Source organism: Pinus tabuliformis, chromosome 3_2 (assembly GCF_031772625.1).
Source record: "Pinus tabuliformis cultivar Carrire ecotype Pingquan chromosome 3_2, CPIR1, whole genome shotgun sequence".
NCBI classification, from domain to species: domain Eukaryota; kingdom Viridiplantae; phylum Streptophyta; class Pinopsida; order Pinales; family Pinaceae; genus Pinus; species Pinus tabuliformis.
In genome coordinates this window covers 1017200980-1017224316 of record NC_142302.1, presented here as the reverse complement: position 1 = coordinate 1017224316, position 23337 = coordinate 1017200980, and the positions used below count along the sequence as shown (strand labels likewise).

General features: G+C 35.5%; 1 pseudogene; it reads right to left on the bottom strand.

The window, feature by feature from the left end:
* Nucleotides 1-21614: 21614 nt before the first annotated feature.
* Nucleotides 21615-22031, bottom strand: LOC149184041 (putative sugar phosphate/phosphate translocator At1g12500 pseudogene; annotated as a pseudogene).
* Nucleotides 22032-23337: the final 1306 nt, after the last annotated feature.

Genomic DNA, 23337 nt, shown 5'->3' with positions numbered 1-23337 from the left:
AAAATCACCCTTGAGTGACCTTAGTTAAAGAAATTATTGAATGAAGGTCTTATAGATTTATGTGCTGGTGTGTGTCTATGTTATTTTAGGCAACAGATCGATCAGATAGCTAAATACATAGACACTGGAAATGGAAAACAACAAGAAAAGCACAATAGGCAAATACAAGAACACAACAATTAATAAGGAGTTCACCCTATCCTCTAGGGCTGCATCTCCGGTCCAGATTTTAGTTGTGGCCTTCTTTTATTGTGTCTTTAAAGCAGAGAATTACAATGAGGAGCTCAAATTGAGTCTCCTAAAACAGAACTATGTTTGGTAGGGTGGTTCTTGGATCCCCCAAGCCACTAGAGTACACAGACTCTTTTCCTTACTAGAACTTGACCTCTCTGGTCTTTAATGGGAGGAGCCCAATGTGGTGCTCAGTACCCGATAGATCCTCTCAAGGATTGCTCAATGCTACCTTGTGCTACAGGTCAACTCGGCTCTCTATCTTTTTGCTTCTTGCTTCACTATGTTTTACTTAAAAGTCCAAAAATATGTTTTTTTCTTATTTACTTCAAGAAATATCATGGTTAGATGTTGTTTACTTCCTTGAGTGGGTAATGGCATTTATTTCATGGTTTTCATAGTGTTTTTAGCAAAAGTATAATTAGCTTGTTAATTAGGGTTTACTATGTTTTGCTTTACATTCAAATCTTTCTCCTTTCTGCAGTTAGAATATCATCTCTAGAGTAATCTTTATTTCCTTTCATCATACATAGAGCTTCTTCTGAAATCTATAGAAGTTTGCTTGAGCTCCTAGTGATCTTGTGCCGCCTGACCAAGTGACAACCTGCAGTGAGAACTAGTACTTGTGCATATAGCACCGACGCTTCCAATTTTGTTACAAACTACCGGGTTGATAAAAGTAAATTTGGCAAGCCAGGAGTTGCAACATTCTTGCTGCAATATTGGCGCTCACCATTTACACAAGGTCCATCCAAGTTTTTGAACTTGAGGTTGTGAGGCATAAAGGAGCATTGACTAAGGACTCATCAACACTACTACATGAAAAGGAAGGCACATCCCAATCTAGCTCTTCATCAACACAAGAGAGCTCACCCCCTATAACAACTCCAACAAATATGCTCACAACCACAACTATCTCATTCAAAGTGCTCAATACCTATAGAAATTATTGGTCAATCCAAGGTAAAGCATATGCAAAGACAACATTAAATACTGAAAACAACGTCCATGGCTCAGGGAAAGTCTTTGTATTTGACATTATTGATTGTGACAGAGATGATATCCACCTTTCGACATTATTTGAATTGGATGATTCCCTTAAAATCTAATCCAAGTTGGACAACTATACATTGTTTCAAATGGCACAATTAAAGACAAAAACCCAAACTAAAACCACCTACAGAACAAATGTGAGATTTACTTCTTTGTTGCATCCACTATAAAGTCATGTTTGGTAAAGGATCCAACCTTTCCTTATCAATTCTTTCATTTCAAAACTATTGTTGAAGTCAAGTCTGCAAGTATGAATACCAATGCAAATGTTATTGGTATTGTTAGCTCCATCTCACCTGCCTCGATAATTCAACGAAGGGATGGAATTGAAACACTCATAAAAAACTCACATTAAATGGAAATTTGGGTTTAACATTGTTGTAACACTATGAAGATATTATAGTGACTATGAAGGAGGGAAAATTGATGAATTTTTCTCTTCTGACAACCTACCAATCCTTGCAATCAAAGGAGTTAATATATCTGAATTCAATGGAAACACCATAGGGATTTTCTCCCCTAGCACTCTCGTCATAAATCCAAACATTTAAGAAACTCATCAACTCCATACATGATTATGTGAAAAGTTACAACTCTTCCTATCCATCTTTGAGTAGGAACTACAACATTGCCTCTAAAAAAGCGCTTGCACAAAAGCCAATTCATGACATTAATTTCATGCAAGCCTCTAAGAAAGGAATATGGGTTTTTGTTGTACAATTGTAACTTCTCTTTACATGGAAAACTTCTATTTTCTTGCATGTATGTTAAATTTCAATGGAAATCAATGCATGAAACAAGTGATGCATTATTCTAACAATATGTGGCACTATAAAAAGTGTAACAACAACTTCCCAGAATGTGACTATTGTTACAAACTTAAAATTTAGTTACATGACCACATCGAGCACTTAGAAAACATCACAAATTTCAATGATGTATGAAATGAGATCATGGGCATCACATAAAAATACTTGTTCCTTCTTTCTATCAAACCAACTGATGTCCAGGAAATTTGTAGATGGATTTCAGGTTGGGTTTTCCTCCTAAACATTCCATCAAATTAGACTTCTTCACTAGTGTCGAGCGCTTACAAATAATATGGTTTATTTAGAAGAATTTCAAGATTACTCTGCATACAGAGAGGTCCTCAAATGCATTCAAGTGATTTCCACTACACAACAACCTGTTATTCGTCACCTTTGAACTTTCTTCATGTTTCAAAAGACCATTAATTTTTTATACATAAATCATCATCTCTGTAGAGATCAGTGTTCCATACTTCTGTAAATTATGCCAATGTTGTTGTAGTACACGCGTTTTTTTACAAGACTCTTGTTCAATAATTCCAAAATATGTATTTTTGCCCATTCCAAATTCACATAATATGCATATCAACATCTATAGAACCTTCACTTCATTTTTTCCCTTTGTTATTTATATTTCTATAAATTGAATGTTTGTCTATATAACTATTCATCCTATTATTCAATGATGTTAAAGTAAAAAATAAAAAACCTAGAAATTTGATTTTCTTTCTCAGTTTCTATTGACGCTTGATGCTAGAATAACTATATTTTAACAAGATTATTGTTCAATAATTGCAAAATATAAATGCTTACCCCTTCAAAATTTACATAACATACATATAAACATTTGTACAAATATCAATTCATTGTTACTTCATCTTTTACATGTCTATAAAATGAATGTTTGTCTATTTACCTATTCATGTTATCGTTCAACGATGTTGAGATAAAAAAAATGAACTTCTAAGACTTTGTAGTACATTTTATATGCATACAAAACTCATTTATGATTTATTCTCATTTACTTATTTTTCCAAACTAACACTAAATTATTTCTAGTTGCATAGATATGCCATGCAATAGTCAAAATGAGGATACAAATTCTCAAAGGCATATTCTTTATTCACAAAACAAAGATACAATAAATGTATGTCAGCAACTGCTTTATAAAAAACAAAAAACAAAATTCTATTACCTCAACCGCATCCCTTCCCACCTCAGGTGCTCTCCCAATTGTGCAAGCCAAATCACCTCACCTTCATCAAAATTAATATAACCCCCCTCCCCACCATTTATGAATGCCACCACTTTCCACAAAGGATAAATAAACTTTCTACCATGCATGTTTGCAAAATATGCAAAGAATCATACCCAGGTTTGGAAACAAGACTTTTACATGACAACATTTCTTGCTTTCGTTGTTCATCATCTAGATTTACAAATTGTTTTTCTCATCTGAACAACATGGACCCTGAAAAACAACCACATGTCCTTCAAAATTTAACACAATTTGAGGAAATTCTCATTGCACATGTGAACCCCATTATACAAATGATTAATGCCTACAATGGTCAATACAAATATAGTGGCCATATAATTAGCTTCCTCCAAGACATCGCTACTATTTCCAAATATCTACCTCGAATGGTTTCTGAAATGGACATCCTCATTGTGAAAAGGCACAATCCTTCCAAAAATGATTATGAATTATTTGTTTGCAAATCAAATGTATTAGCGACACTTGAATACAAACTAAATAATAATCCCTATTACAAGGATGTCCAACTCAGCCCATTTGCAATTTATGCTCTGTCAGATCAACCTACAGATATGTCTTCTCTTCTTCATAGTGCAACCACCTCTTCTCTTGAACAATATCAAACCATAATTGATTCTACTTACGAGCATGTTGGATAATTTAATTGACTATTAAATTACTTGTCATTAATTGTAAAACTTGGGGTTCCATGAACTTGTGAAGCATACTTGCACTATATATGCTAGGGATCAACTTTCAACTTTTAAAAAGTTAGTTAATCTATTTCAAAATGATGACAAGAAAATGAAACTTATTTATGAAGATCACTAAGATGAGTATGCACATGTTCTTTCCCAAAAGCTAGAGAATTAAATAAATTCAAACAAACTAAGATAATGTTCAAGATTTATTCTATGAGAAAAAAAAATGAAATTTTTTTATTTTATGGAACTTTGAAAGACAAAAATATTCTAAGATGCTTGAAAATGAAATCTACACTAAATAAGCCTCTTTTATGAAATCTTGAAGCAAATTTATGTTGAATCTATTCTAAGAATTCTTGAAATAAATTTAATATGAGTTTTAAAACAAAATCAAAATTTTTCTACTTGTGAAGGCAAAGCTATTATATAGACTTGAAATTAATCTAAAGAGAAGTCTGAAAAGAGCAATGAACACAGCATAAAATAAATGTTTTTGTTTTTTGTTTTGTTTTGTTAAGCGCTCAACCTGTGATGGAACAAATAAAAATAAGTAGAGATCCTATTCAAAATAAAATATTAGAGCATCTAAATGGAATGACATTCAATCAACAATGCAAAGCATAAAGAAAATAATTCAGAATGAAAGACATCCAACTATTCTCACACATATTTAGGGGGTCCTCTTGATGAGTGTGAGTTATTGGAAACTCATATCACATGAAGATCACCAATAACAATTACAGGAAATCCATAAAAAAAACATTTGGGTTAACTAGAGTGTGCAAAGAAAGTTTTCTTAACAATAATAATTATCTGCAATAACATCAAAATCTAAACTATGTTTTGCTTCCAAATGAAGCATTTATGTAAATTTCAAATTGTAACCACATTGACAATCTTATGGCTAAGAATCAGAACTGAAATAACACCCCATTTCCATGAACTTGTTGAATTGTAACTCATTCCAACATCGTTTTGCTTGACAAGGAATTTATTGACACATGGGCGCACTATTTTCTCATGCAATCTAGAAAATAGGGCTCCAAATAACATGAAAATTCTCCCAAACATTAAAGAATTTGAGGAAATTTCTGATAAGGAACCTAGTTGGGATCATGCTGAGAAAACTCATGTTTTTTTATTTCAAAATTCATTATCATTCGCTCAGAAAACACGTTTAAAGTTGAATGGTCAAAATTATTGCATTTTTCCTTTGATTTCTTGTTGGAGGTCCACATGTCCGAGTTGGGTGGAATTTGACCAATACAAGTCCATATTGGAACCTTTATAAACGTCTTCCATGTGCTAATTTTTCTTCTAGAGTGGTGCTACTACCTCAACCATGGAGATAGCTACGAAAACTTGACTGATGTGTAGAAACTTGAATTAGAAAAACCGCCATTAGTAAACAATGCATAATTCTTCTTAATCTATTTAAAATAAAGGAAAATGATGTTAAGTAATCACTTAGACATATAGAGGCAGATCATGAGGAATTATGGTAAAAATGGTGAGAAGTAAGTGAAATGGTGTAATGGATGGTTGGAAGTAATGGTTTAATGAATGACAAACACAGGTGAGAATGATGACAAATCATGGACCCAATAGAATCTAAATTCATGCTCACTCCATTAGATATCCAACCTTCCTCCTTTGTTCCAATTCTCCTAAATTCATGTACTGAACTTAGCACATTTGTGCCTATTTTCACTCGACCCATCCAAATTCAACAAGTTCACTTGACTAGCCTACAATATCTCTATCCCCTATGAATAAATACATCACCAAGTGCCTATTCGTTATGGAATTCCCCACCCTCTTTCTTATAAGCATCGCCATGATTGTGAAACCAAGAATTACAAAATCTGAGATGCATGAGTATGTTTTGCACTTTCTACACTACCATGATAATTGATTTGGATAGCATCCAACATTTCTCTACTACCTATACAACATTCTAACATGACACAGTAGCCAAGCAGTTGCAACTATTTTTGTGAATAAATATGTTCATGAAAACTTCCCAACATCTGTTTCAGATATTCGATAATGTCTTTGTGACTTCCCAAATTCCAAATTTCCCAAACAAGTTATGTGCTTCGGTTTAAGATTTTGAGGAATGCACTCTTTCTGCAATAAGAAACATTGTGAACCAACTAACATGATCCCGCAAATAGGAAGCTCGACATTCTTCTTCACTCTCAGTTCAACTAATACCAAGTGGAATGACTTGCACATGATCATTCCTACTAATCAAATGGAGAATTCAAAACATAATTAAAAGGCCACATCTAACACCCCAATATATGCATTGCATATTTGCAATTTTCCTCAAAGAAATTCTACAAAATGGCCTCCACACAGTTGATTATTGGTGTAGGTATTTTTCTAACCATTATTATCTTCATTAATTTATATATCACAAATATGTTTGATCCAATCTTGACTTTCATATCTTATACATATACAAATGGCAACATGGAGGATTTTCACAGATGCATGACTGCCTTTGGTTGGAATATGCACCGAATATGGACACTCTCTATTGGAACAATGAAACATAGGTCTTTGATGCTAAGAGATTCTTCAATCATTACATCATTGCTTGGAATCTTTGTCACCCTAGCATCGCAATCTTGCACTTCACCAATCAATAATTCATGACCCATTTCTTCTTGACACAAAATCAATCTTTGCATCAACCCAATCTGAGGAGTATGAAGAGCTTGTTAATTGTGCTCAATGTCATACAAAGTGTCATGAATCTTCTTGTCTTCACAAAAAGGAAAATGTTCTTAGCTATCAATACGAAGTATCATGGGAAACTAACTCCACATATTCAATGTTCATTAACAATAAAGGTAAAAAAATATACATCCCTACTCACAATGATGAGAGAAAATGTTGATTTCCAACCCGTTCTTTCACGCCATATTGTGTTAAGCTATATTTTAAAATATGTAGCAAAAGAAAAAACATGATCATAAATCTACTACCAAATATTATCATGCCTCTTGCAAAACGTGGCTCTAGAAGCACCTACCATTACTATCATCTGGAAACTTCTTACAAAAACCATTACACGTAGAGGAATTGGAGCACAAGAAATATGCCATATGTTACAAAAACTTCCTCTTTAACTCTGAAGTTGCACATTTTTTATTTGAATGCCAATAAAACTATATGTAGATGCATTTCTCATGGTTTCGAAAATCCCCTATCAAGTATTAACACAAACCTTCATTCTTGCATACATGAATAGACCTTATTCATTAGAATAGTTTCCACTCCTTGAAGTTGCACACTCTTGGTTGTTTTCTTCTTGCCAAAAGTAAAACCAATGGAAACACATATTCCATCCAATGATTTTACATGTCTTGTGACCATACACCACCATCCACCATCCCTTCCCCTAATGGTTCTTGTTATGCCACTTTTTGTTAGAGTGAACTACTATTATATTTCTCTTTCCACACACTCCCCAATGAAATTCATTCCACTGATGAGGAAATAATTGCACAATGGGAACAAAAAAAAGGGGCATATACACCATGGCATGTTCATCCAGATATTCAAAACCCATAAATCCCACAACCCAACGATCAATCTACTCTTGTGGCTACCCCTCCTGACCCCCCTACCAACCCCATGCAAATGGATGAATGGAAAATCCTCTCTCACCTCGACACAGGCTACAACATTAGAATTGATGACCTTGAAATGATTGGCCATCGCCACTTTGATGTTAACCAAAATTGGTCGCATACTTCTATCCCTCTCCACTTTCAAGAAAATTTCATAAATTTCATTGCATTCAACCGGTTAACTATTGAAAGCCAACATCATCCTTTTTCAACCCCCCCCCCCCCACCTCCCCAAGATCAAACCTTGTCCCCCACCCATAATTTTGTTTTTTACTATTATTCTTTCTCATTTCAAAAACCCTTCATGAAAACCCCCACTTAGAATGATCATCCAAGGGATATCTTGGATAGGAAAATCTCATTTAATTAAATGTCTTTATCATGCATTTATGGAAAAATCTTCAAAAAGAACAAACCCCTTGCTGCTACTTGCACCCATTGGTGTTGCATATTTCAACATAAATGCCATTACAATACATTCTTCCCTTGACTTCCCTAGCCAATCAATGCATCATCTTCAAGGGCAATCACTTCTACAACTCCAAGAGAAACTTCGCAATGTAAAGTATATCCTCATTGATGAGATGAGCTTCATTGATCTAAAAATGATTTCCCACATTAATGATCGCCTAAGAGAAGCACTCCCCTCTCAGTTAAATGCACCATTCAACAATGGCTCCTTCATCCTTTTTTGAGATTTAGACCAACTACCACCTCTGAAAGAAATCGTTTTGTATGTTGGTGCATCACATGGCACTACACTCTAGCTTAGCTTCAACACATTCATAACACTTTAAATTGTTTTTCGTCAACAAGGTACTAACTCTTCCTAGGTTGCTTTCTTCAATCTCCACACGAATATCAAAAATGGAGCACCTACTCTTGAAGATTGAAGACTCCTAATGTTAAATACAAATTCCTCTCTTACACATGAAAATCAACAAACATTTCAAGACTTCCTGCATCTATATGCAACAAACAATGAAATTGTTTTTCATAATAAAACAATGCTAAGAAAATTGAACATATGAGCAACGTTTTCCTTTGCAGAGAAGCAAAGACAAAAAGAATTCTACTGCAAAAGATGAACATTTGGATGCAAAGGCACTCTTATGCAATGAACAAAATTTTATACTCACCATCAACTTGTGGGTAAATGTAGGTCTTGTTAATGGCACACTTCGTAAAGTCATTTCAATCTTTTATGCACTTGACTCAAAGCCCCCAAAATTGCCATCCTTCGTGGTAGTTGACTTCAACCAATACAAAGGAACACCATGGGACATTTCACATCCAACACATGTACCTATTGCCCCCATCACAAGGGGTGCACATCGATAGATACCACTTCAAATGGCATGGGATTTAACGATATATAAATCATAGGGAATGACATTAGACAAAGCAACTGCAAACATTGACACTGAAGAATGACATTATTTAACATTCATTATCATATCAAGAGTAAGATAATTGTTAGAATTTCGAATCAATCCAACATTTATATTTTGACTCATCTCACATATTCAAGAAAATCCATATCTCAAATGTAGACATTGGGAAGAATCATTGCTTGCATCAAAATCTCCACATGAGAATACACTCTAGCCAACGATACACTCTATGTTCCAAATTTACCCATGGTAAACATCACCTACTACTTAACAAAATTGCACATATGCTTGCTTACCATTGAAATTTAAACTCGTATTATTTTATGCTTATTTAGAAGGAAAAAAAATCTTATTTACTTTGATTTTAAAAAAAGATAGAGAGGTCTAATGCTTTCAAAATACACATCCACTAACAATTACTATTTCTCTTTGTTTATAACCAACAGATATGGATACAAAGTAATTATGCATGCTATATGAATATTGCCGATAAATTCAAGAGCAAAAGCTTTCCTTTCAAGATATAAAAATGAGAATCATTCCCCCACAACCAGTGCCTCTTTATCGTATGCGACCAACTATTATCTTGCTACTGAAAATACAACAACTACTAAAAAATAATCTACATCCATGAAAGAGATACATAGAGGAAAATATGGGTTGAGTGGTAGGAATGAAACCACAATAAACATCAATTGGTGTTGTGGATGACATGCCTCATCATGTATATATGATTACTTACTCACTATCAATTACATTTATGTGACATCATAAACTTTTATTGTATATATGTTTAGTTATTCAGTGTCATATTCATTATCTATTTATATCATATGTAGAATATTGTTGTTACTTTTGTGATAATGATGGTCAACACCGTATTTATTTCATCTTTTTATTGACAACACACATACTTGATGTTGGCAACAACCATTAATTGAGTGTTTTGTATAATTATGTGTTAATGTTGTCACTTTCAAATATAGCACTTTACAGTCACATTATTCTCATCAAGTTCATGATTTGAGTTTTGGGTGTTTGTAATTACATCAACATCTTATTAATAGAAATGAATGTAGTTATGTCATGTAGTTGTTAACCATGTCGGCTTTGTATATCTCATTTTATGTTGTTAAATTTGTATTTGAGCTCTTAAGTTGTCTATATTTATATGTAAAGCATAGTTTGATTTACAAACAATCATTAACATTTTTTCCATGAAAAACATGAAGCCTCCAACTTTTTCTATATAACACTCAAAAAAACATAATACTAATTTTAAAACAATTTAATATTAATAGAATTTTATAAATATTTATGTATTTATTTTGCAAACATATTTATAAAAACAACCTCCAAATAATTATATCAACTAATCACATCAAAATTAACCTATTAACTTGGTATTTGATGCATAATTTTATACGATAAATTTTCATCTTCAAAAATTACCCTTTCTCCCTTCCAATGCTAACTAACACTACCCATAGCAAACACCAAACAAGAAACACATCTCCAAATCAAACCCCAACTAACACCACTAATAAAAAACACCTAACACCACTAATAAAAAAAACGCCAAACAAGAAACACATCTCCAAATCAAACCCCAACTAACACCACTAATAAAAAACACCTAACACCACTAATAAAAAAAACGCCAAACAAGAGACACGTCTCCACTAATAGGTGATTCATACAACTTTTTTAATTTAAAAAACCTATCTCACCTCTTCACACCTTTCTGGACAATTGCTAATATAAATTAGAAAGCACTTAGTAATAGAGTTAGTCCTACCAAAACTACCTACACGATTTATAAAAAGGGAACCACATGTGAACTAACCTTTTCAATTTATAATACCAAGTAAATTGAATAGCGTTATGTCTGTCTAGTTATAAAGGACTTAGTAATAGAGTTAGTCATACCAAAGCTACCTACATGATAACCACATGTGAACTAACCTTTTCAATTTATGATACCAAGTAAATTGGATGGTGTTATATCTGTCTAGTGCGCTCGACATTAATAATAATAATTCTAGACATTATTAATAATAATTCATGAACTTGATTAAATAATTCTTGACATTATTAATAATAAATCATAAACTTGATTAAACAATTCTCGACATTATTAATAGTAATTCATAAACTTAATTAACAACAACGATTAAATTTTATTAAACTCGACATTAATATTAGTAATTCTGAACATTATTAACCATAATTCATGAACTTAATTAACAACAACGACTAAATTTTAAATGACCAAATATGTCCTCACATAAAAACTCGGAAACTGCATTTTTAATTGAAGGGATAAATGAATTGGAAAACATAACTGAATTTGATTTATTAGACATTTTTAATTTTTATTGGAACTTAAAAAAAACGGTGATGAATAGGGAAAATCTAAGATGATGCGTAAAATTTAATTTTATGATTTTTTTGGATGAAGAGTACATTTTTTAATTTATGATTTATTGGAAATTTTTATTTTTTTTAATAAAAAAAAAACAAAAAAATTCATAATAATTAAAATTAGAATTTAATTTAATATTCATTTTATTAAAATTAATATATTATAAGTAAAAAAAAATTATTTAATAAATAGAAATTTTGGTAAAAATTATATACTTTACTAATATTTAGTCCTCATAAAATAAGTAAGAGAAAATCAGTTAATAAATAGAAATTTTGGTTAAAATTATATACCTTATTAATATTTAGTCATAAAATAATTTGTTTTCTTTAGGACTTTTTTACTATTAAATTATAATAAATATTTAGTGATAAAATAATTTGTTTTGTTTACGATTTTTTTACTATTAAATTATAATAAATTTTGATTTTTTATATATAATTAGTTATATTTTTTTTTCATCTTTAAAGTCTATATATTTAGTAATTTTATTTTCTATTTTTAATTTTAATTTTATTTTTAATATATTAATGATGAGGGTGGTGGTGGTTAATGTCCACTGAGACCAAACATTGGTCTATTGGACTTAAAGAAACAAATGATTTATTTTGATTTAAGCTTTTATTCCTATTCTCAAAAAGCTTGGAGAGAAGCCTCCCGAGCTCACTATAATTTTGACATTGTAAAAGGCTAGGAAGGTCAGTATTGTAACAAAGATTGTGAAACTGAGATCTAATGTGGTTGTACACGGGGCACTCTAAGAGGAAGTGGTTTTCATCCTAGATGTTCCTATTTTCACATATATGGCAGACCCTTTCCATCCATGGCGTTTTAGGAATTGCCCAACTACCTGTTTCACTATGGAGCTCATGAGAATTCATTCTAATCTTTGCTATATTAATTTTCTTCTTTGAGCTAGTTAAAATAGAGAGATACTTTTGATCTTCTAGGGTTGGGTTGATGACCTTCTTATAATAACTTAATTTTCTTTTAGCCACTAAATATTTCTCACACCACATTTTTTCTTTGAACTTAGAAGTAACAATATCTTTAATGTTATTTATGTTTTGTAATGCATCATTCTCGTTGATCTCCCAATAGCTTAACGAGGGCCTTGTGTCTTTATGCCACCCCCGATTGAGCTTTAGGTGGTTTTGGCTAGAATTTAAAGTTAGCTTAAAAAGTCTATGATCATCTATGTTTTTTTTTTCTCGGCAAATGCTAATTCTATTAACTGCAAAATAAAGTAAAAATACAAGGGGTTTAGGCTTCGGGAATCATCATCCGAGAGCACTCAAAACATCAAAAACAGTTCTATGTGAAGGAGAACCAGTTACATAAGCAAGAGTGCAAATATAGACAACAGGAATTAACCAAGATAACATGAAGAAGAGGTGATATAACCGTCTGTCTAGAGCACATAAACAGAGAGCTAGACCAAGACATTGCTCAAAATTCCAGAGGAACTTTACATTGCCGCATATCATGGAGAGAAGTAAGACCGCATGTCTAAAGAGGTCGAACCAAAACTGCATCCATAACCGTTTGAACTTGTTCATATTAGTCATCCACAAAACTGAAATGGAATGGGCCCAGATGGCCTCAAATTGCTTCGTCCTCATTCTGAGGCTCCTCCACCACCGGGCAAGCATTATCCTCCCATTCATCATCATGAACAACATTTTCGTCACCTGGGTGCCTCAACAGGGGACGCGAGTCACTAACATTATCTTCCCCGTTCCTCTGGCCAGTGCCATCTGGAGGCAGAGAGGCGCTAGGAGTGTCGCCCCTTTCAAGCCTCTCCCCCTTACCTTTCTCCAGGCTTTCCCCTACCATTACTTGCATGTTGCTCTGACTACCGACCTCTCTGAAAGCCCCCTAAAGAGGCTCAGACATCATACGCACCCTAATTGGAGGCAGAGATTCTTCTTCAGAGAAGAGAATAGTGATATTGGCAGTTATTACAGGCCTATTAAGATTGCTTTGAAAAGTAAAATGATTGGTCTGAAACCCATGATACGGAGAAGGTTTGTGCGCAGGATCTACAGAGCGAGCTGCCTATGGTCTGCCACGCCCTCCAGGACTGCCCCCTAAACGGCTTCTCGAACTGTGGCGTACCATGATGAGGAGATTAAGGAGAGGCAGATACAAGATAGTAGTTATACAACACAGGAAATTGGAGGCAGATACAAGAGAGTAGTTATACAACACAGGAAACGACTTTAGACAAAGACAGTAAGCCAGTAAGTGCGGGGAGAGTGGCACAGGTTGAATGGGAGGGGCATTTGAGAGCTGACCAATGATTCCAGAGACAAATCTGCTATCGAAACACACAACTATCTCAAGCCTGAGATAAATAGAGAACTGAATGCACACAAAGAATTTACTTTTGTTTTCAGAGACCAGCCTGCCCCACAGACCCGCATCTAGCTTCAGCCAGAGACAAGAGGGTGGAACGCTAGCAGTGGGAAGGATAACCCAGAATGCCATGGTTATAATAGCCAGCACCTTACCTTGGACGAGGCAAGCAGTAAATACATGGATCATGCCAAATCTTTTGCTCTGCAGAATATCCATCATGAATCGTAAGAACTTCTAGATTGTCACGCGCATTAACGAAATGAACTTCTGGATTGTCGCGCTGGTCTGCATCTCGTAGTACCAAGCTCGTCCGTATGTCCGATCTATCATTAAGTCCCATTTATGTCACCCGCATCCGGGTTATGATCTATCATTAAGTCCCATTTATGTCACCCGCATCGAGGGTATGATCGTCTTTGTTATTAATAATTAATTATGTAATTAATTTGACTTTCAATTAAATTTGATTTTTCCAAAATATTAATTTGATTTTTTTTTTTGGTTCTTCATCTATATTATGATAACAAACCGATAATTCAAAACTTCTGCCCAAAAGCTTTCATGTGATTCATCACAAAGATCCACTTATCCGAATAGAAATTTTATTAATTAATAATAAATTACATTATATACTTTAAATTTGACATTTTTAGTCATAGTAATGTTAATTACAAAGGGGACCACAAGCCAACTGAAATTTTAAATTTGTCATAAAGGAGTAAATTGGGTAGTGGTATCGCTGGTCATGCATTGAATATTAATAATCCATGATCAATTTAACTTTAAATTTTAGATTTTAACAGACCACACCAAATCTAGGTTGAAATGAAAGCGGAGAGCACGGTCTACGACTGGGAAAACCAGCCGCTCTCACACTTCCACGACCGGCGTCGGCCACCTTACGGGATAAGAGTTTTTCTAACACGCCAGAACTCCGCGTAAAAACAATATTACACCAGCACATTTACCACGTCGTTGTCGTTATAGTTTCTTCTGCCAGCTGCATGCATTGCACCAATCCGAACTTGTGACGATTTCATTCTGTGTTAAGGTTCCTCTCCTCCTCTAAAATCGTCAACATACTTGAACGTTAACGTTCCTTGAGAAGTTGTTAACCTGTGACTAGAGATCAGCTATATTTAATATATTTTTATTTTAAGAATATAAAAAAATAACATTAAGTTTTAATCAAATTATAATTCTTAATTATCTATCCATAATTCCAATTATTTATTTCTTAATTATCTATCCATAATTCCAATTATTTTTTTAATTTCTTAACCGAGAGTTTAAATTTTTTCACCAAAGAATTCCAATTTCACTTATAGATAATAAGTCTTAAACTAAAATAACTTACTTCACCAAATAATGTTACCACACCAAATAATATTACAATGGTAACAAGTGAAGTGAAATAATGATTAAGCATATCAAAAGAGTGGAACTAAAATAATTTTTAGAAAACAATAAATATTATTAATTTTAAATTATTTAATATTATTATTATTAATATTATTAAATAAAGAGGTAGTTTAAATTATAGAGGAAATAGTTTTTTCACCGGAATTCACCAAAATCTCACAATATAATTTTAAGATTATTTGTTGTTTAAAATATATTTTTGAATGCATAAATGGATTCAACACCCTTCAAAACCCTTCTATCACTCAAATTATGCAAATTAAACAATTTAAAATCAAGTTTTTAAAAAACTTTGTTGGATTTTGATTAAAATTAACCAGAAATGAAAATTTTCATTTAGTTTATAAGTTAGACTACACTTAAATAAAAGAGTTGTCTTTAGTAGACTTTTTGGACTTTCTAGTGCCCAAAATTCTTAAGGTGAAAACTTTGTATAATTTAAACTTGTTTTTTGACTCTATATATAGATTCAACACCCTAAAAAATCCCTACCCCTATGTAATGACCGAGGGGAATATAAATATTAACTTTACTATGGTTAAAAGTGAATATGACATTGTTAACGGTTTTGGAATTTAATAATATTTTTATTATTTCTTTAATAAGATAAGAAATGTTTTTCTTGGAAAAAGATGCTCACAACTTCTGGGGGGAAGCTGGGAGAAACGGTTGCAGTGAACTACAACCCTAACTACCTCTCATAACTAGAAAGGTTTCTAGGGAAAAGGGGAAAAAAAGTTACTCTGCTCCTCCAAGAGAGCACGGGGGAGAGATTCTGGTCCCGAAAGATGAATCTCGAGGTTGGGTGGCAGATTAGAAGCAACAGACAAGAGAAAGTTCCGCTTCTGTAAGACTACGGGGATCACCACAATACAGGGAGAAAAGATGAGCAGTTATGTTGCAGTATTATTGGCACATCAAACTGACAAGTACGAAAAATTCTAACTGATGTGATTAAACAAGTCTACGTCATTTAGAAAACTTAAGAATTGTAACAGAAACTTCTGTGTAGCTATGAATCACAAAAGAAAGCAAGCAATATTATAATAATAACATTTACAAATTAAAAATGTTATCTGCGTGTTAAAAAAGCAAGAAGGTGATTTACACTTAGGACCCTTGTAGGTTGAGTTAGCTATTAGCAGGGTGTCACTGTAGAAAACCGTGGGGTTGTAAGGAAAATTGAACCATGTGAAAACTGTAGAAAACCGTGGGGTTGTAAGGAAAATTGAACCATGTGAAACCCCTATTGAGGACCGAGGAATTCCTGAGGGAGGGGTAAGATGAATTTCTTGGGCAACCAATGTTTTCTCCATTGCTAAATTTTGGTGTGTAGGGAGTTGAAAACTTGAACAAACGGTAAAGCTTAACACCTGTAAGGAACATTTAAGGGCATATATGCATTTCATGGAAATTTACACAGGTGTCAATGGTGCATGAATACCCTAGGAACATTTTTTTTCACCTTAAGGTATCGGCAGAGGAGGGCTCTGCGTGCCGAATTGGTAACCCCCTGAGTCAAGCGAATAAGCATGGTAGGTAATTTCTGTAGTTTTGATTATATAATGAGAAATATAGAACAAACGAGGTGATGATAATTTTATTATGTCATCCTTTCAATCAAACAAGAACCATGCGATATTCAAGTAAATAGACAAGTGCAGCTAGAAGCTCAGAACATTTCCATGAAAAGGACAATAGGAATCAAAGAAAGCCGTGGTGAAACCCTTTAATAATTCTGCTAATAGTATAAGACAAAGAATGAATGAAGCACAGGGCTATAACATACATTTAGATCTCTTACAACTGCTACAAGGAAAACATGTAAAGATAGAGTTATTATCCTCACACCAATCCTCTGGCATCGACCAGGTAAATAAAAAAAGAATAAAGCAACGTCACGCAGAGTGGGTTCCGTAAAAACACATGACAAACCATAATGAAAGTAAGACGAGGAACCTTGACCGAGGCTGCTACAACTGTGCACTCTCCATTCAATTATGAAACATAATCCTAAGGAAAATTACATGTTAACATGCAAAAAATGTAGCAGAATAAAAACTAGTCCATATCCAAACCCTTGAATCATATGCATAGACACACAACAATTAATTCAAGAAAAATTAGTAAATTTCCAATAGACTGATATCTCTCTGGCTGACCCTGGAGGATTAATACTAAAACATTGTTGTCTGTTAAATAAAAAGAAGCCTCGGGACGAAACCATGGCAAGGGTAATTTAAAATCACAATAAATATCCACTGTTCGAACTTCGCCGGAGTCAAACCCTCTACATGAATTGTCGTGTAGGGTTTCAACCCTCCTACAACATACATTCTATCAAAAACATAAAAATTCTAAATACTGTAGGACTGTAAGCTAAATGGGAAAACCATTTCAGTTAATAGTAGAAACCAAAACTCTATGCAATTTGCAACAAGACAAGCTTTTCCGGAACCTTCAATCTGGAGATAAACACCTTACCCGGGATTTCGGTGGAGAGTCTGGTGAAATACTCCACGACAGTGCAGCTCCGGAGTCCTGGTGAAGGGTCCCTGCCAATAGAGACCCGAGCAACCATTAGTTAATAGGTGCTAAGAAAACGCTTGACAAGAAGAGCATTATGTTAGGAAATTCTAATCATTTGAAACAAACTCACCTGAGCTTTGCCAAACAGCATCGACGCCATAACTGGTTCTAAGAGCGCTAACGCATGCAAGGCCTCGGAGCCAAAGCAGAGTGGGACACGAAGGGCAAGTAGCAAAAAAATGGAGCTGGCGCTAAAGTGTGGAAATAGCATAACCAAACGTATTATAGTTGATTCAACCCCAAAAGGAACCTGAGCCGTAGATCTCCAAAAATCCATGACCACCGTCGATGGGGTAGTAAGCCCGAGAATAGAAACTGTGAGAAACGAGCCTGCTCGTGCCACGCACAGGGTAGAGCCATAAGAAACCACACAGAATCTAAAGCACACATCAAGCATATAGATAATCAAATGTGCAATTAATAGAAATTGCCAGATGTCCCTCCATATTATCCCTTTGCAGATCGCGAGGAGGCGGGAGCTTTCCCAAGGTGACAAGTAGTTAATGAAACCTCAGTGATTAGGACCAAAACCTTTTTACTGTCGCCGGAAAGTAACGAAATGATTGACAGATAAATGACTTGGAAGGCCCAAAGCAGTAAAGTGCTGAGACATGGTACAAGGTGACGTGTCATAAGAACCTTTCCATACGTTGGTAATACCTTGTAAAAAAAAAATCATGGAGACATTACAATTGGTATCAGAGCCAGGTTACAAAACTGAGGCCTCTGGGAGTTGAAATTGAAATGGAAATTGAATTTGAAATTGAAATTGAAATTGCAATTGAAACAAAAAACAGCTCATACAATTTATTTTCGTCCCTATTTGAGCAATTCCAAAAAAAATAAATAGCGTTAGTGTGTTGATTTACTTTTATCATGTTAAAGACAGGAAACTAGAAGACTGAAAGTATGAGAAGAGGGGATAGTGTGTCACACAGGTATGCAATGGGTCAGGGACCTGTACCTGGCCCTGAGAGTAATCTCGAGCTATGGATACAGCTCGGGGAGGAGGCTCGCAATACAAATCAGGCTATTTTTAAGACAGTGCAGGAATTGAAAAATAAAATGGCCCAGTTACGCGAAGATAATGCACGGCTAACTATGGAGCAAGAGAGAATTATAAAAAGCCTGTCCGAAAAACAGAACCAGCCACCAGCTTATCCCAGTGCGGAGCAACCAAGAATGTCAGAAGAGCAGAATCACCACACAGAACCTGAAGGGTCGAAAGAGAGGGAGGAAAGATCTGATAATGCATCTGAACAATAGACTTTAAAGAGGCAACAGATAGAGTTGCAAGGTGAATTCCATAAGATTAAACCGCCACACTTCAACAGGGAACATGAGGAAGCAGCTCAGGCATGGTTGATTAATATGAACTTTTGGACACTGGTGGGCCCCAGTATTGTAGCAATAAGGCTACAACTCCTGGAACTCCCTTCTTTAATTTTATCAACCCGGTAGTTCGTAACAAACTTGGAAGCGACGATGCTGTATGCACAAGTACTAGCTCTTGCCGCAGCTGTCACTTGGTCAGCTGGCACAAGTCCGCTAGGGGCTCAAGCCAACTTCTATGAGCTCTTAGAACAAGCTTTTTAATTGATGGATGAAAGCTAACTCGAAGGAAGCTAATCTAATTGCAAAAAGAAACTGAAAGCCAAAAAGAAATGCAAACCCTAATTCTACCAACTAGTCCTACTGATGCAAAAATGAGAATGCAAACTACTGAAAGAGATGCCATTACTTCTATGAAGGTAAAATACATGTGTCTAGACTACCTATATCTGAAGAAAACATCTTTTTGTATTTTTGATTAAGTTATTAGAATTATCATGCATGTGCTTTTAACTAGTTTTCCACTGTGGAGGGATGGATCAAGGGATGAAATGCTTTGGGAAAGGTTGGGATGGTACAGAGAGGGTCTGAGGGATCCCTAACATTCTTTCTGAGAGTTTCACAAAGTCTGGATGCCATGCAACCGTGTTTATGAACTTCTACAGGAAGTCTGCAGGGGTTTCTACAGGATGTTTCGAAATGGGATTTTTGAGGATGGGTGATTGATGGAAGATGCATGGATGGTTATGGAGGTAGGATGGGGGTCTGAAGTGACCCAGGAACTGATGGATGGAGTGGTGAGATGATGTGTGGAACGCTGATTTGGCTTTAAGGTAGTTGAGACAACAATGGAGAAGAAGGTAGGGTTACGTGGGCAAGAGGATGGGTGTGAAGCGAGAAGCCTAGATATGGGATGAATCAGATGGCTCTGATGAAGCTTGACCATGTGAGTGAGTGATAGAGATGCCCTGCACAATGCACATTCAACCGAATCAATGAATTCTTGCAAACAAACTAAGTCCTAGCTAACTTAATCTAACTGTCAATGAAATGAATAAACAGCAGCCTCGTTTGGAAAGAGAACCATGTACATCACGTGAGCAAGAACATTCCGAAAGATCTAAATGCATGACAAACTCCTACCAATCGATTCCCAAACATAAAAAGCTACTTTAACCAACAAAAACAACCAAAATAACAAAGCAAGATCTAAAGAGCAGATTTTATTTTAAGAACGCAGCAAACACACATAAAGATAAACAAGGGAGGTATTGGGCGCTTGAGATGGGCCCAACCCCAAGAGCTACAGCCTCCCAAGAGAGATTTAGAGCTGGTGCAAAGCTGAATTCATCTTTATTAATCAAGAATGAAGAGTTACATCAAAACTGTCCACAAGGAGAGCTTGAGAATGAGCTGAAAGCAAAGCTAATCTATTGCATACAAATCGAATTACAAAATGACTACAACAAGGCTATGGAATGAATAACTACTAGCTACTATCTACTGGCTAACTAGCTAACATATATTGGCTAACAAAATGACTAACTGGCTAACCAAAATGAGGCCCTAAGCCTTCTTATTTATACAAAATTGAGGACACAACAGTCCTCCTAAACTTTAGGGACTCGGCTGCCCAAAACTTGGAGTTAACAGTAGTCCTACTTGACTTGCTTGGCTGCCCTTGTGCTGATTGATTCGGTGGCCCTTGAACTCCGAGCTGATGGTGGAGAATTTGAGGTAAGGGCCCATAAATGAAGGGGACACCTTCCTACAAATCCTCTAGCTTGTTCTCCCACGAATTTGGCCGCCAAGTGCTCATTAAGACCTTCAATTTTGTCTCCAAGTTGACCAAAAAGGCTACACAAAGCACCCATTAGACTTGTTGGCATAATGACTAACCAAATTCACTCTATTAACATAAATATAATAAAAAACATGGAATAAACTAATGAGAATGGTGGATTAAGTCAAATTAGGAGGTTGAATGAGCCCAAATAATTGTCCATTTTTGGGGCTCATCATCACCCCCCTACTGAAAGTGTTTCTCATCCTCTGAGCAACCAATCTCTCTCCTCATCTTTGATAGCCCTGGTGGCTTCCTTAGCTAAAATCTCGGCCGATTTCTCCTTTGGCTTCCCTCTTTTCAAACTTCCTGTAGAAACAGTTCGCTGGCTTCCTGTAGAAACGGTCCTCTGTCTTCCTGTAGAAACAATCTGCTAACTTCCTGTAGAATCAATTTTCTCTGATTTTGCTTGCTTGGCTAGGGGTGCCTTCTCCTTGAACTGTGTTGTGGCAGCCTTCATCTTCTCCTCCTTTCTGCTCTTCTTCCTCACGGCCTGCTGCTTTTCTTGTTGAATTCTCAGCCTTGTTATGAGTGTGCAAGTATATGCAATCATATGGAAGAAATGGTGGCCTTGGCATTTCCTAAAACCTGCAACGTGAGGGCACTCGTATGTTTTGTAACAAGGAAGTTGGTTAAATTCACAAGATAAGCCATGGTCATGTTTCCAAGAAACAGGAACATGATAAAGGTGTTTTCTCTGGCTTTTTCAATAGCAATCGCTACTACATTACCCTCCACAAAAAGAGTAACAGGAAGCAATAACAGCGCAGCAATTGGTGCCATGTACATGAGCAAATTCATAGAGTGAAGCTTCTCTGCCTCAGAGGTAAGCAGGAGCCCCTGAACAACTGATTTCAATGCTCTGGCAGCAGTTGATCTTAGGCAAACCAAAAAGCCAAAAAGGTGGAATAATGGCTTACTGTTGCTTGCAATAACAGTGCCAAACACCACAGGCACCAAGGCCATATAAACCACAGAAGACTCCCTCTTACATGTTATTATAAATGCAAAATATTGCTGTGAAGAAGGGAGTTGTTGCCCCAATAGTTTGATTGAAGGAGACTGGCAAATAGCACAGAGAAATATTGCCACAAACAACCGAGAAGGAGAAAATGAAGCTCAGTGCCAATATCTCAAGAAACTGTCTCCTGGAGATGATGAACTGCATTGGTACAATCTCTAACCATGAAATTGCCAGAAAACCATAAAATGAACAGGCACACATGTGCAACATTGTGAGGAATATTGGGTATCTGCATCCAAAAACTAAGTAGGCATTTGTTAAGCAATAGCACACCAATATTGGAAGAGTACCAAGCTGCAATAATGAGAGCTGTTGTAATAGTCTGGGACACAGGAAATGCACCATATTTTCTTTCTCCTGTTCTCGATTTCGACATCTCCAAACTAGCTTGGATCTGTGACATAATCCCTTTACAATCCTGGATCACCTGCATAAAATTCTGATATGATACCTTACTCTGTTTTAACAATTATGTTCATGCATGCAAAAGACCCTAACCACATTTTTTCTTCTGTTCTCTTCCTTTTTTTTTGGCAGAAAGAGATCTGAAGGACATTAAGAATTTTTCAGCTATCTGGTCATGAGAGGAAGAGTTTGCTTCTACAGAGAGAGGACAGAGATCAAGTTTTCTTCTCAAGGCAAATTCAGATATGAAAATTTTAAAAGTTACATCCATAGGCTCGCTCTCACAGCTGCATATGCCTTCTTTATAAGAGAATTTTAGACCAGAAACGTGGAGAGATGCAGAAAAACTGAGAAATTCCATGCAACACACAATCACACTGCTATTTTTGACTTACAGGCAAACTGGTCTCTAATTCTCCTGCTCCAGATAGTTCAATTCACCACCTTTCAAAATATATATCATGCGTGGAAGAGTTCTTTCGAGCCTACCTTTCTCGGAACTCCAAATCTGATGAGGGAAAGCTCAGGTTTCTTTGTTCCAAAACGCTGTGCCATACTTCCTGTAGAAGACCCACCCGTTTTCTGTAGAACGCCCTTGCATAGGTGGGTTTAAGAAAAAAATGGCTGAGAAAGCTTGGTTTGCTGCTATGGGGCTGGTATGGAGCTTGTTGCAGCTGCAAGAAATGTGATAAACTGGAAACAACATCGGTGAGAGTTCAATTGGCCATTATGAAGATTTTCGTTGATGGAGGGTGAGCTGGCCAACTGCACGTTGGCCCCATGCAGACTGTTGGTCCCCACTGTAGTGTAATTACGAACTATAGTCCTCTGCCTGTAATCTCA